Source organism: Pleurodeles waltl, chromosome 4_1, assembly GCF_031143425.1.
Source record: "Pleurodeles waltl isolate 20211129_DDA chromosome 4_1, aPleWal1.hap1.20221129, whole genome shotgun sequence".
Taxonomy (NCBI): Eukaryota; Metazoa; Chordata; class Amphibia; order Caudata; family Salamandridae; genus Pleurodeles; species Pleurodeles waltl.
Window position 1 is genome coordinate 34,890,159 of NC_090442.1, and position 15,389 is coordinate 34,905,547.

Consider the following 15,389-nt stretch of genomic DNA (forward strand, 5'->3'; position numbering starts at 1 on the left):
TGTCACCTTGCTCTACTCTACGCTTGCCCCAATTCTCAGCAATGGACAGGATAGTGAAAGCAGAGCCCTGATTGGCTCTGCTGGAAGGCGTGGTCATGCAGATTTTGCTGGCTGGCCGGCTGAGGCTTGTGGGAAGCAGCTTTGGCTAGGCAACCCCATGCCCAAAGGGACTGAGGGGCCTTGGCTGGTCACTTTGCGCCCCCACGCCCATGCTCTGCCCCACCTCAGGCCATGCCTATGTGGATGCCCCCCTTGCTCTGCAGGGAGATGCCAAGCAGGCCCCCCTTGCCCTGTGCCCTTCCATCTCATACTTAACTGGTAGGGGAGATATCATGGTCACCTAGGTGATTCTCCCATGGAGAGGCTCATCCATTGCACTTCGGATGTGCTGACCCCTGCGATGTCCCCAAATGCGGGATACTCGACTGCAGAATTTCAGGTAGTGGGGGACTGCGTTCGCGCTTTCCCCTGATCTTTGGTGTCAAGAAAAAGAAAACATAAATTAAAATGAATCAGGAACATCCTTAACCGTTTTTGGAGCTTTTTTATGGGTGGGATGCGGCAGCACAGTGAAAAGAGGTCTGGGCAAGAGAGAGCGGCATGCAAACTCAGGAGCCTGGGTTGAGTCGGGAAAGGGCATTAAAATCTGTTTCTGGGCCTGCTTTCGAACCTGGCCAGCCCACCTGTCACCTTGCTCTACTCTACGCTTGCCCCAATTCTCAGCAATGGACAGGATAGTGAAAGTAGAGCCCTGATTGGCTCTGCTGGAAGGCGTGGTCATGCAGTTTTTGCTGGCCGGCCGGCCGAGGCTTGTGGGAAGCAGCTTTGGCTAGGCAACCCCATGCACAAAGGGACTGAGGGGCCTTGGCTGGTCACTTTGCGCCCCCACGCCCATGCTCTGCCCCACCTCAGGCCATGCCTCTGTGGATGCCCCCCTCGCTCTGCAGGGAGATGCCAAGCAGGCCCCCCCTTGCCCTGTGCCCTTCCAGCTCATACTTACCTGGCAGGGGAGACACCACGATCACCCTGTGCCTGCAGTACCTTTAGTGTCCACTAGAGGTCACTGTTCTGCCAAAGAACTACCTGGTGCTATATGCACACAACGGCACTTTTAAGTGCTATTACTGGAGCTGCATCCTGCTGAAGATACCTGCCTGCTGAAACCTGCCTGCTGTGGACTTTGCCTGCCTGCTGGTACCGCTTGCTGTGGACTATCACCTGCCTGCTGGAGCTGCTTGCCTACTGGAGACCCTTCCTTGCCTGCTGGAGCTGCCTGGATACTGAGGCCTGCCTGCCTGCCTGCCTGCTGAGGGGATCCCCTGCCTGCCAAGCTTCCCTGCCTGCCTGAAGGGAACCACTGCCAGCCACCAGGAGCAGGCCTGAGGAGTACCTACCTGCTGCAGCTCCCTGAAGGACCCTTCCCAAGGCACGCCGCAACAGCAAGGACAGGATGAGCAGACCACTGAACCCCTGGTTCCACAACACGGTGAAGATGCAGAGGAAGGTGGAATCGGACGGATCCACACCAGAGCTGAGCAGAAAGACTTTCACAGAGTTGCTGGTGACCAAGATGGGGTTCACAGCAGCAGAGATTTGGTGCATAATGTCGGATGCACCCAAAGGCACTTACCTGCTGACGTTCATGTCGGAATCAATCTGCAGGAGATACTGGCAGATGTGCTGGTCAAGACGGGACGAGAAACCCTTCGCCGACTTCCACCTGGAGTGCCAACTCGTGTTGGAGGTGAAGAGGATGACCGTGCACGTCTACAACCCGCATGTCAACATCCAGGACCTGACCACCTTCCTACGCCGACACTGCACAGTGATGAGAGAACCCTCCCGCAACCTGGACAGTGATGGCATATGGGATGGTAAATGGACAGTCATGGTGAAGCTGAAAGAGGACCCGGCCGCCCCGGATGGAATCCATCACCCTCCTTCAAGCTTCTCCCTAGGGCGCGACTCGGGCTACCTCTACTACCCCGGGCAGCCCAGACTGTGCAACAAGTGTAGTAAACCGGGCCACACCGCTAAAGATTGCACAGTGCAAGTGTGCAAGAACTGCAAAAGAGAAGGACACACAGCCAGAGCATGCAAAGAGGAAGCCCCCTGCAACCTCTGCAGTGCCGTGGGCCACCGTTTCAAAGACTGCCCGCAAAGAGCCAAGTCCTACGCCCGGGGGGCCAAACCTCCTGGGAGAGAGGCACAGGAGGAGGCTGCCGTGGCCAGCCTTCCAGTCCCAGCACCCAGAAAGACCAAGGAAACTGGGAGGAGGAAAGGCCCCAGGCAGGAGCAAGTCAAACCTGACCAAGGCTCCACCCCAGTCCTGGAGCCACAGAGCACAGAAGAAGGAATGCCTGTCATCCCTGAGAGTATGCCAACAGACAATGCTCCCCAACCCGCCTCTGAGATCCAGGAAGAAGAACCCTGGACAAAACAGGAGCGCAGGAAAAGGAGGCACAGTCCCCCACAAGTAACAAAGAAGACAAGGAAGAAACACCTGAGCAACCACAACCCCAACTCCGATCCAGAGGAGTCAGAAGAAGAAGAACAACCAGGGAATGAGGGTCTAGATGACCAACTGGACCAAGTCGCCAGAGTGCTGCAGGAGATGAGGGCGCTAGCCAGCGTCATGGAAGCGTCCCCACCACCATCGCCAGCAGCAGCCGAAAAGAAAGAGACCTCCATGGAGGAGGAAGAGCAAAGCCTACCTGCCAACCTGGAGGAGGAAGAGCCAGAGACCAGCACGTGGGCAAGCCAGCCTCACAGAAGCACCAAGCAGCGGTGGCCAAGAAAACAGCCCCCGCGCCGGAGACCCGCCAGGAGCCTGACCAGCCCTGTAAGTAGCCTTGTCACTGCGTAAAAACAGCTAATTACTCTGACTTGATAGTTAGTATTTAAGCCTAAGTTAAACTCTTAAACACTAATTAAGATGGCTATTTCATTGTTTTCCATAAATGTGAGAAGTATCAGAGACAAACGCAGATGTGCTAGCACCTTGAACTTTCTTGCCAGCCAGGAATGTGATGTGTACATGATTCAGGAATGCTCCATCCCTTTTTCAGCTTCATACACACACCTAGAACAGCAGTGGGCATTTGGGCCTTCTTTTTGGTCTGGGGGGAACAGCAGTAGGTCTGTAGGAGTCGCTACCTTAGTCAGAGGGAGGAGCTTCACAGTGGACTTGGTCACCGAGCTGGAAGGTGGCAGGGCTCTTGTCGTTGACGGCTCATGGGCAGGAGAACCGGTTAGACTGATCAATGTGTATGCGCCTTCTGATGTAGGTGAGAGACGGGAGCTGTTCCAGCGCCTCAGACCACAGCTGGTCACCTCCAGAACAATCATGATGGGTGGGGATTTCAACTGTATACTAGAGAGTGGTGGTCGATGTGGGACCAGAGCTAAGGAAGGATGGTTGGATGATGGTGCGAAACTCCTAGCGGAGATGGTGGGTGAGGCCTCCCTGACGGATGTCATTGGATCCATGCGGGGGGACGCCAGGAATTTCACCTGGAGCCGCCCTGATGGATCTGTGCGCTCCAGGATAGACTTTGTTTTCACCTCTAGATCAGTGAGGATCAGGCAGCACTCCATGGTGACAGTGCATTTCCCTGACCACAGGGCTATCAGGTTCCAGGGGGAACTAACAGGGAAGTTCCTGACAGGTCCGGGCACCTGGAAACTGAATAGCTCTCTGCTGGGGAGAGAGGATGTACAGGAGGAGCTGAGGAGGACTTACAGTGAGTGGCAAGACATGAAAGACACCTTCCAATCCGTAGGGGAATGGTGGGAGTGGGTGAAAGGCAGGATTCAGGATTTCTTTAAGAACGTGGGCAGGAAAGCAGCAAGGGGGAGGAAGAGGGAGTTCAGTAGACTGCAGCAACAGCTGCAGGAACTGCACGACCTCCAACTCCGGGGATGGGACGTCATGAACCCTCTGGAGGCAGTCAAGAAAGAGCTGAGCGAGCACTTTCATGAGGAATCCAGGAGGATCATCTTCCGTTCTATGGTGGAGAACCTGGAAAAGGGGGAGAAATGCAACTCCTTCTTCTTTAAGAAAATCCACTCTGCGCACACCCCTCTGGTTCAACTGCGCAACAGGGAGGGAATTTTGTGTGACACCAAGGAAGACATTAGGAAGGCTGTGACAGACTTCTATGGGGACCTCTACTCAGAGAAGAGGTCAGTTGGGGATCAGGCAGAAAGGTTTTTGGCAGGTATCCCGAGAAAGGTTTCCACACCAGCAAGGGAAGTCCTCAACGCACCCCTCACTCTGGAGGAGCTGCACATTGCAGTTAAATCCTTCAAGTCAGGAAAGACAACAGGCAGTGATGGTCTACCAATTGAATTCTACACTTCACAGTGGGACCTAGTGGGACCAGACCTTCTGGAGCTGTATGAGGAGATGGAGCAGGAGGGAGTCATGCCCCACACATTAAGGGAAGGAACGATCGCGCTCCTGTATAAACATAAGGGGGAGAGATGTGACCTCAAGAACTGGCGTCCCATCTCTCTCCTGAATGTGGACTACAAGATCCTGGCAAAGACAATGGTGAATAGACTCAAGAGCGCTATGGGAGAGTTAGTTCACCCAGACCAGACCTGTGGGGTTCCAGGACGCAGAGTGGCGAACAGCCTAGCACTGATCAGGGACACGATCCAATACATCACAGACCGGAATATCCACGCTGCGCTGGTCTGTCTCGATCAGGAAAAGGCCTTCGACCGCGTCTCCCATGAGTTCATGGAGAGGGTACTGCAGGGTTTTGGGCTGGGGGAGCGCTTCTGCAATTATGTTAGAATACTGTATACAGACATTTTCAGTTCAGTCATGGTAAATGGTTGGAAAACAGACCCCTTTCCTATCAGGTCTGGGGTAAGACAAGGCTGCCCGCTCTCGCCCTCTTTGTTTGTTTTGGTTAAAGAGCTACTCGCGGAGTACATCAGGAAGAACCCGAACATCAGAGGGATCCCGACACCAGGAGACGCAAAGAAAGAAGTCAAGTGTTCGCTGTACATGGACGACGTCACCCTCTTCTGCACGGATGGGAAATCGGTCCAGTCCCTGCTGGAGGCATGCAAGGACTTTGGCAAAGCATCAGGAGCAAAGATCAACGTGGACAAATCACAGGCAAAGCTTTTTGGCCGCTGGGACCTATGTAACGAGCCTCTCCCTTTCCCCATTGAGGCAGGACTGGTAAAGATCCTCGGTATCTGGTTTGGGGGACCAGGAGCGGCGGCGAAAAGCTGGAACGAACGCCTGGCCAAAGTCAAGCAGAAACTGGGCTTTTGGAGCTTGAGACACCTGAGCATTGAAGGAAAGGCTCTGGTGCTCAGGAACAACGCACTGCCCGTGCTGCAGTATGTGACACAGGCCTGGCCACTCCTGGCCAACGTAGCACGGGCTGTGAACAGCATGGTTTTCCACTTTGTTTGGCACTCAAAGATGGACAGGGTGAAAAGGACAGTCATGCACAAGGAGCATCGCAAGGGAGGGAAGGCAGTCCCTGACATCCCGACAATCCTCAGAGCCTTCTTTGTGTGTGGCTGCGTCCGAATAACCCTGACGAACGAGAACAAGGACCACTCAGCTTACAAGGTCTTCCGCTTCTTCCTGCTCCCAGTATGGAGAAGACTGGGATGGGATAAGTGGGAGCATGCAACAATGTTCAACTGGGACCTCCCCTGGTACTACAAGGAGATTGAGAAGTTTGTGGTGGAATTTGGGCTGAAATGTGTCACACCAAGCCTATGGAAGCCCAGGACAATCCACAGACTAATCAGGTCCATGGACACCACAGAACCAGTGAGCGACCTGCTACAGCAACAAGGGTGTGGGAAAATGTATCCTCCCCATCCCTAACCAACAGACACAAAGACATTGCATGGATGGCCGTGAAAGGGGGACTGCCAGTCCGGTCATTCATGCACAGCAGGGGCCTGTGCCCACACAGAGAATGCCCAAGGGGATGCCCTGCAGAGGAAACTACATACCATCTGTTCTGGGCCTGCCCTTTCGCCCAGAGACTGCGGGGAGCCTTAAAACAAGAAATGGAAGCCCACATCCCATACCCAAACATCACTCACCACTCGGTGCTGTATGGGCTGTTTCCAAAGACACACTCAGTGGAGGCCATCCAAGGATGCTGGAGAATCCTCTGCTGCGTAAAGGACATCCTCTTGTATGCCAGGACCCGACTGGTGACCAACGGGGAGGTGGTGAGCAGGGAAGCGTGCCGCCGAATGGTACTCAACCTGCTGAGAGATTACACAGACAAGGAGAACAAGGAGGGTGAGAAGGAGGAAGAACTGTAAACCCTAACCCCTCCTTCCCACTGAACTCCCCACACTGCCCCAAGAAACCAAACCCCCTTTACTACTCATTTCACATGTAAACTGACTGTGTTGTTAAAATGTGATTTGAAACAAAGTTGAAGTGGACTGCCCTTCCTAAGGGAAGAGGTACCACTCTTTAAAAACCTATGTTTTTCCTACTTAAAGCACTTAATAAAGGTTTTTGAAACTTAAAAAAAACAAAAAAGGTGATTCTCCCAGGGTGAGGCTCATCCATTGCACTTCGGATGTGCTGACCCCTGCAATGTCCCCAAATGCGGGATACTCAACTGCAGAATTTCTGGTAATGGGGGACTGCGTTCGCGCTTTCCCCTGATCTGTGGTGTCAAGAAAAGAAAAAAATAAATTAAAACGCATCAGGAACATCTTTAACTGTTTCTGGGGCTTTTTTCTGGGTGGGGTGTTGCAGCACGTTGAAAAGAGGTCTGGGCAAGGGAGAGCGGCATGCAAACTCAGGAGCCTGGGTTGAGTTGGGAAAGGGCATTAAAATCTGTTTCTGGGCCTGCTTTCGAACCTGGCCAGCCCACCTGTTACCTTGCTGTACTCTACGCTTGCCCCAATTCTCAGCAATGGACAGGATAGTGAAAGCAAAGCCCTGATTGGCTCTGCTGGCAGGCGTGGTCATGCAGATTTTGCTGGCCGGCCGAGGCTTGTGGGAAGCACCTTTGGCTAGGCAAGCCCATGCCCAAAGGGACTGAGGGGCCTTGGCTGGTCACTTTGCGCCCCCACGCCCATGCTCTGCCCCACCTCAGGCCATGCCTCTGTGGATGCCACCCTCGCTCTGCAGGGAGCTGCCAAGCAGGCCCCCCTTGCCCTGTGCCCTTCCAGCTCATACTTACCTGGCAGGGGAGATATCATGATCACCTAGATGATTCTGAGACACCTGAGCATTGAAGGAAAGGCTCTGGTGCTCAGGAACGACGCACTGCCCGTGCTGCAGTATGTGACACAGGCCTGGCCACTCCTGGCCAACGTAGCACGGGCTGTGAACAGCATGGTTTTCCACTTTGTTTGGCACTCAAAGATGGACAGGGTGAAAAGGACAGTCATGCACAAGGAGCATCGCAAGGGAGGGAAAGCAGTCCCTGACATCCCGACAATCCTCAGAGCCTTCTTTGTGTGTGGCTGCGTCCGAATAACCCTGACGAACGAGAACAAGGATCACTCAGCTTACAAGGTCTTCCGCTTCTTCCTGCTCCCAGTATGGAGAAGACTGGGATGGGATAAGTGGGAGAATGCAACAATGTTCAACTGGGACCTCCCCTGGTACTACAAGGAGATTGAGAAGTTTGTGGTGGAATTTGGGCTGAACTGTGTCACACCAAGCCTATGGAAGCCCAGGACAATCCACAGACTAATCAGGTCCAGGGACACCACAGAACCAGTGAGCGACCTGCCACCTGCGACAGCAACAAGGGTGTGGGAAAATGTATCCTCCCCATCCCTAACCAACAGACACAAAGACATTGCATGGATGGCCGTGAAAGGGGGACTGCCAGTCCGGTCATTCATGCACAGCAGGGGCCTGTGCCCACACAGAGAATGCCCAAGGGGATGCCCTGCAGAGGAAACTACATACCATCTGTTCTGGGCCTGCCCCTTTGCCCAGAGACTGCGGGGAGCCTTAAAACAAGAAATGGAAGACCACATCCCATACCCAAACATCACTCACCACTCTGTGCTGTATGGGCTGTTTCCAAAGACACACTCAGTGGAGGCTATCCAAGGATGCTGGAGAATCCTCTGCTGCATAAAGGACATCCTCTTGTATGCCAGGACCCGAATGGTGACCAACGGGGAGGTGGTGAGCAGGGAAGCGTGCCGCCGAATGGTACTCAACCTGCTGAGAGACTACACAGACAAGGACAACAAGGAGGGTGAGAAGGAGGAAGAACTGTAAACCCTAACCCCTCCTTCCCACTGAACTCCCCACACTGCACCAAGAAACCAAACCCCCCTTTACTACTTATTTCATATATAAACTGACTGTGTTGTTAAAATGTGATTTGAAACAAAGTTGAAGTGGACTGCCCTTCCTAAGGGAAGAGGTACCACTCTTTAAAAACCTATGTATCGCCTACTTAAAGCGCTTAATAAAGGTTTTTGAAACTTAAAAAAAAAAAAAAAAAAAAAAAGATGATTCTCCCAGGCTGAGGCTCATCCATTGCACTTCGGATGTGCTGACCCCTGCGATGTCCCCAAATGCGGGATACTCGACTGCAGAATTTCTGGTAGTGGGGGTTTGTGTTTGTGCTTTCCCCTGATCTTTGCTGTCAAAAAAGAGGTAAAAAAAAGTTTGTTTGCAGCACACTTAGCCGTTGTTCCAGCTTGCTTCTGGGGGCTGCTGGAAATGGGGCTGGGCAAGGGAGAGTGGCATGCAAATTTAGGAGCCTGGGGAGTGCTGGGATAGCTGCCGCCTCCCACACAGGGGGCCTATCCAGAGAGAGGAAAGAAGGCCCGGGATAGGTGACAGGTCTGTCCCTTTCAGCTGCGCCCCGGGGCCTGTGGACTGGCTGCCAGCCTGTAGCCCTCACCTTTGCCTTCCCAGGCTCAGCCTCTGGTTGAGGCCCCCAGGCCTGGGCCCGGCGAGGGTTCTGCCACGTTTGGGAGCGTTCGGGAAAGCGTGAGGGGCTCAGGGCGAGAAACCCTGCTCCCACACAGGCCTTTACCCTGGCCTTGGCCAACAAAAGTGCTGACTAGCCCTAGAGTAGGGCTTAGCAGCAGTTCTGTAGGCGCAGAAGCCTCAAACTCTGCTTCTGGTCCTGCTTTCCACCTGGTGAGCCCACCTGTCAGCTTGCTTGCTCTACTCTACGCTTGCGTCAATTCTCAGCAATGGACAGGATAGTGAAAGCAAAGCCCTGATTGGCTCTGCTGGCAGGCGTGGTCATGCAGATTTTGCTGGCCGGCCGAGGCTTGTGGGAAGCAGCTTTGGCTAGGCAAGCCCATGCCCAAAGGGACTGAGGGGCCTTGGCTGGTCACTTTGCGCCCCCACGCCCATGCTCTGCCCCACCTCAGGCCATGCCTCTGTGGATGCCACCCTCGCTCTGCAGGGAGATGCCAAGCAGGCCCCCCTTGCCCTGTGCCCTTCCAGCTCATACTTACCTGGCAGGGGAGACACCACGATCACCCCGTGCCTGCAGTACCTTTAGTGTCCACTAGAGGTCACTGTTCTGCCAAAGAACTACCTGGTGCTATATGCACACAAGGGCACTTTTAAGTGCTATTACTGGAGCTGCATCCTGCTGAAGATACCTGCCTGCTGAAACCTGCCTGCCTGCTGTGGACTTCACCTGCCTGCTGGAACTGCCTGCTGTGGACTCTCACCTGCCTGCTGGAGCTGCTTGCCTGCTGGAGACCCTTCCTTGCCTGCTGGAGCTGCCTGGATACTGAGGCCTGCCTGCCTGCTGAGGGGAACCCCTGCCTGCCAAGCTTCCCTGCCTGCCTGAAGGGAACCACTGCCAGCCACCAGGAGCAGGCCTGAGGAGTACCTACCTGCTGCAGCTCCCTGAAGGACCCTTCCCAAGGCACGCCGCAACAGCAAGGACAGGATGAGCAGACCGCTGAACCCCTGGTTCCACAACACGGTGAAGATGCAGAGGAAGGTGGAATCGGATGGCTCCACACCAGAGCTGAGCAGAAAGACTTTCACAGAGTTGCTGGTGACCAAGATGGGGTTCACAGCAGCTGAGATTTGGTGCATAATGTCAGATGCACCCAAAGGCACTTACCTGCTGACGTTCATGTCGGAATCAATCTGCAGGAGATACTGGCAGATGTGCTGGTCAAGACGGGACGAGAAACCCTTCGCCGACTTCCACCTGGAGTGCCAACTCGTGTTGGAGGTGAAGAGGATGACCGTGCACGTCTACAACCCGCATGTCAACATCCAGGACCTGACCACCTTCCTACGCCGACACTGCACAGTGACGAGAGAACCCTCCCGCAACCTGGACAGTGATGGAATATGGGATGGTAAATGGACAGTCATGGTGAAGCTGAAAGAGGACCCGGCCGCCCCGGATGGAATCCATCACCCTCCTTCAAGCTTCTCCCTAGGGCGCGACTCGGGCTACCTCTTCTACCCCGGGCAGCCCAGACTGTGCAACAAGTGTAGTAAACCGGGCCACACCGCTAAAGATTGCACAGTGCAAGTGTGCAAGAACTGCAAAAGAGAAGGACACACAGCCAGGGCATGCAAAGAGGAAGCCCCCTGCAACCTCTGCGGTGCCGTGGGCCACCGTTTCAAAGACTGCCCGCAAAGAGCCAAGTCCTATGCCCAGGCGGCCAAACCTCCTGGGAGAGAGGCACAGGAGGAGGCTGCCGTGGCCAGCCTTCCAGTCCCAGCACCCAGAAAGACCAAGGAAACTGGGAGGAGGAAAGGCCCCAGGCAGGAGCAAGTCAAACCTGACCAAGGCTCCACGCCAGTCCTGGAGCCACAGAGCACAGAAGAAGGAATGCCTGCCATCCCTGAGAGTATGCCAACAGACAACGCTCCCCAACTCGCCTCTGAGAACCAGGAAGAAGAACCCTGGACAAAACAGGAGCGCAGGAAAAGGAGGCACAGTCCCCCACAAGTAACAAAGAAGACCAGGAAGAAACACCTGAGCAACCACAACCCCAACTCCGATCCAGAGGAGTCAGAAGAAGAAGAACAACCAGGGAATGAGGGTCCAGATGACCAACTGGAGCAAGTCACCAGAGTGCTGCAGGAGATGAGGGCGCTAGCCAGCGTCATGGAAGCGTCCCCACCACCATCGCCAACAATAGCTCAGAAGGAAGAGGCCTCCATGGAGGAGGAAGAGCCAGAGACCAGCCACGTGGGCAAGCCAGCCTCAGAGAAGCACCAAGCAACGGTGGCCAAGACAACAGCCCCCGCGCCGGAGACCCGCCAGGAGCCTGACCAGCCCTGTAAGTAGACTTGTCACTGTGTGATAACAGCTAATTACTCTGACTTGATAGTTAGTATTTGAGCCTAAGTTAAACTCTTAAACACTAATTAAGATGGCTATTTCATTGTTTTCCATAAATGTGAGAAGTATCAGAGACAAGCGCAGATGTGCTAGCACCTTGAACTTTCTTGCCAGCCAGGAATGTGATGTGTACATGATTCAGGAATGCTCCATCCCTTTTTCAGCTTCATACACCCACCTAGAACAGCAGTGGGCATTTGGGCCTTCTTTTTGGTCTGGGGGGAACAGCAGTAGGTCTGTAGGAGTCGCTACCTTAGTCAGAGGGAGGTGCTTCACAGTGGACTCGGTCACCGAGCTGGAAGGCGGCAGGGCTCTTGTCGTTGACGGCTCATGGGCAGGAGAACCGGTTAGACTGATCAATGTGTATGCGCCTTCTGACGTAGGTGAGAGACGGGAGCTGTTCCAGCGCCTCAGACCACAGCTGGTCACCTCCAGAACAATCATGATGGGTGGGGATTTCAACTGTATACTAGAGAGTGGTGGTCGATGTGGGACCAGAGCTAAGGAAGGATGGATGGATGATGGTGCGAAACTCCTAGCGGAGATGGTGGGTGAGGCCTCCCTGACGGACGTCATTGGATCCATGGGGGCGGACGCCAGGAATTTCACCTGGGGCCGCCCTGATGGATCTGTGCGATCCAGGATAGACTTTGTTTTCACCTCTAGATCAGTGAGGATCAGGCAGCACTCCATGGTGACAGTGCATTTCTCTGACCACAGGGCTATCAGGTTTCAGGGGGAACTAACAGGGAAGTTCCTGACAGGTCCGGGCACCTGGAAACTGAATAGCTCTCTGCTGGGGAGAGAGGATGTACAGGAGGAGCTGAGGAGGACTTACAGTGAGTGGCAAGACATGAAAGACACCTTCCAGTCCATAGGGGAATGGTGGGAATGGGTGAAAGGCAGGATTCAGGATTTCTTTAAGAACGTGGGCAGGAAAGCAGCAAGGGGGAGGAAGAGGGAGTTCAGTAGACTGTAGCAACAGCTGCAAGAACTGCACGACCTCCAACTCCGGGGATGGGACGTCATGAACCCTCTGGAGGCAGTCAAGAAAGAGCTGAGCGAGCACTTTCATGAGGAATCCAGGAGGATCATCTTCCGTTCTAAGGTGGAGAACCTGGAAAAGGGGGAGAAATGCAACTCCTTCTTCTTTAAGAAAGTCCACACTGCGCACACCCCACTGGTTCAACTGCGCAACAGGGAGGGAATTTTGTGTGACACCAAGGAAGACATTAGGAAGGCTGTGACAGATTTCTATGGGGACCTCTACTCAGAGAAGAAGTCAGATGGGGATCAGGCAGAAAGGTTTTTGGCAGGTATCCCGAGAAAGGTTTCCACACCAGCAAGGGAAGTCCTCAACGCACCCCTCACTCTGGAGGAGCTGCACATTGCAGTTAAATCCTTCAAGTCAGGAAAGACACCAGGCAGTGATGGTCTACCAATTGAATTCTACACTTCACTGTGGGACCTAGTGGGACCAGACCTTCTGGAGCTGTATGAGGAGATGGAGCAGGAGGGAGTCATGCCCCACACATTAAGGGAAGGAACAATCGCGCTCCTGTATAAACATAAGGGGGAGAGATGTGACCTCAAGAACTGGCGTCCCATCTCTCTCCTGAATGTGGACTACAAGATCCTGGCAAAGACAATGGTGAATAGACTCAAGAGCGCTATGGGAGAGTTAGTTCACCCAGACCAGACCTGTGGGGTTCCAGGACGCAGAGTGGCGGACAGCCTAGCACTGATCAGGGACACGATCCAATACATCACAGACCGGAATATCCACGCTGCGCTGGTCTGTCTCGATCAGGAAAAGGCCTTCGACCGCGTCTCCCATGAGTTCATGAAGAGGGTACTGCAGGGTTTTGGGCTGGGGGAGCGCTTCTGCAATTATGTTAGAATAATGTATACAGACATTTTCAGTTCAGTCATGGTAAATGGTTGGAAAACAGACCCCTTTCCTATCAGGTCTGGGGTAAGACAAGGCTGCCCGCTCTCGCCCTCTTTGTTTGTTTTGGTTATAGAGCTACTCGCGGAGTACATCAGGAAGAACCCGAACATCGGAGGGATCCCGACACCAGGAGACGCAAAGAAAGAAGTCAAGTGTTCGCTGTACATGGACGACGTCACCCTCTTCTGCACGGACGGGAAATCGGTCCAGTCCCTGCTGGAGGCATGCAAGGACTTTGGCAAAGCATCAGGAGCAAAGATCAACGTGGACAAATCACAGGCAAAGCTTTTTGGCCGCTGGGACCTATGTAACGAGCCTCTCCCTTTCCCCGTTGAGGCAGGACTGGTAAAGATCCTCGGTATCTCGTTTGGGGGACCAGGAGCGGCGGCGAAAAGCTGGAACGAACGCCTGGCCAAAGTCAAGCAGAAACTCGGCTTTTGGAGCTTGAGACACCTGAGCATTGAAGGAAAGGCTCTGGTGCTCAGGAACGACGCACTGCCCGTGCTGCAGTATGTGACACAGGCCTGGCCACTCCTGGCCAACGTAGCACGGGCTGTGAACAGCATGGTTTTCCACTTTGTTTGGCACTCAAAGATGGACAGGGTGAAAAGGACAGTCATGCACAAGGAGCATCGCAAGGGAGGGAAAGCAGTCCCTGACATCCCGACAATCCTCAGAGCCTTCTTTGTGTGTGGCTGCGTCCGAATAACCCTGACGAACGAGAACAAGGATCACTCAGCTTACAAGGTCTTCCGCTTCTTCCTGCTCCCAGTATGGAGAAGACTGGGATGGGATAAGTGGGAGAATGCAACAATGTTCAACTGGGACCTCCCCTGGTACTACAAGGAGATTGAGAAGTTTGTGGTGGAATTTGGGCTGAACTGTGTCACACCAAGCCTATGGAAGCCCAGGACAATCCACAGACTAATCAGGTCCAGGGACACCACAGAACCAGTGAGCGACCTGCCACCTGCGACAGCAACAAGGGTGTGGGAAAATGTATCCTCCCCATCCCTAACCAACAGACACAAAGACATTGCATGGATGGCCGTGAAAGGGGGACTGCCAGTCCGGTCATTCATGCACAGCAGGGGCCTGTGCCCACACAGAGAATGCCCAAGGGGATGCTCTGCAGAGGAAACTACATACCATCTGTTCTGGGCCTGCCCCTTTGCCCAGAGACTGCGGGGAGCCTTAAAACAAGAAATGGAAGCCCACATCCCATACCCAAACATCACTCACCACTCTGTGCTGTATGGGCTGTTTCCAAAGACACACTCAGTGGAGGCTATCCAAGGATGCTGGAGAATCCTCTGCTGCGTAAAGGACATCCTCTTGTATGCCAGGACCCGACTGGTGACCAACGGGGAGGTGGTGAGCAGGGAAGCGTGCCGCCGAATGGTACTCAACCTGCTGAGAGACTACACAGACAAGGACAACAAGGAGGGTGAGAAGGAGGAAGAACTGTAAACCCTAACCCCTCCTTCCCACTGAACTCCCCACACTGCCCCAAGAAACCAAACCCCCCTTTACTACTTATTTCATATGTAAACTGACTGTGTTGTTAAAATGTGATTTGAAACAAAGTTGAAGTGGACTGCCCTTCCTAAGGGAAGAGGTACCACTCTTTAAAAACCTATGTATCGCCTACTTAAAGCACTTAATAAAGGTTTTTGAAACTTAAAAAAAAAAAAAAAAAAAAAAAAAAAAAAAGGTGATTCTTCCAGGGTGAGGCTTATTCATTGCACTTCGGATGTTCTGACCCCTGAGATGTCCCCAAATGCGGGATACTCGACTGCAGAATTTCTGGTAGTGGGGGACTGCGTTCGCGCTTTCCCCTGATCTTTGGTGTCAAAAAAGAAAAAAATAAATTAAAACATATCAGGAACATCTTTAACTGTTTCTGGGTCTTTTTTCTGGGTGGGGTGTTGCACCACGTTGAAAAGAGGTCTGGGCTAGGGAGAGCGGCATGCAAACTCAGGAGCCTGGGTTGAGTTGGGAAAGAGCATTAAAATCTGTTTCTGGGCCTGCTTTCGAACCTGGCCAGCCCACCTGTCACCTTGCTCTACTCTACGCTTGCCCCAATTCTCAGCAATGGACAGGATAGTGAA

General features: G+C 53.6%; 3 non-coding genes and 1 pseudogene across 3 annotated transcripts; all 4 read left to right on the plus strand.

Moving 5' to 3' along the window:
- The first annotated feature begins 307 nt into the window (after positions 1-307).
- LOC138288680 (U1 spliceosomal RNA) lies at positions 308-471 on the plus strand. Its single transcript, XR_011202533.1, has one exon. It is a non-coding gene; the product is annotated as a U1 spliceosomal RNA (small nuclear RNA).
- Positions 472-6,534: 6,063 nt separating this feature from the next.
- LOC138288622 (U1 spliceosomal RNA) lies at positions 6,535-6,672 on the plus strand (annotated as a pseudogene).
- Positions 6,673-8,463: 1,791 nt separating this feature from the next.
- LOC138288623 (U1 spliceosomal RNA) lies at positions 8,464-8,620 on the plus strand. The gene has a single exon (XR_011202490.1). It is a non-coding gene; the product is annotated as a U1 spliceosomal RNA (small nuclear RNA).
- A 6,334-nt stretch (positions 8,621-14,954) lies between these two features.
- LOC138288621 (U1 spliceosomal RNA) lies at positions 14,955-15,119 on the plus strand. Its single transcript, XR_011202489.1, has one exon. It is a non-coding gene; the product is annotated as a U1 spliceosomal RNA (small nuclear RNA).
- Positions 15,120-15,389: the final 270 nt, after the last annotated feature.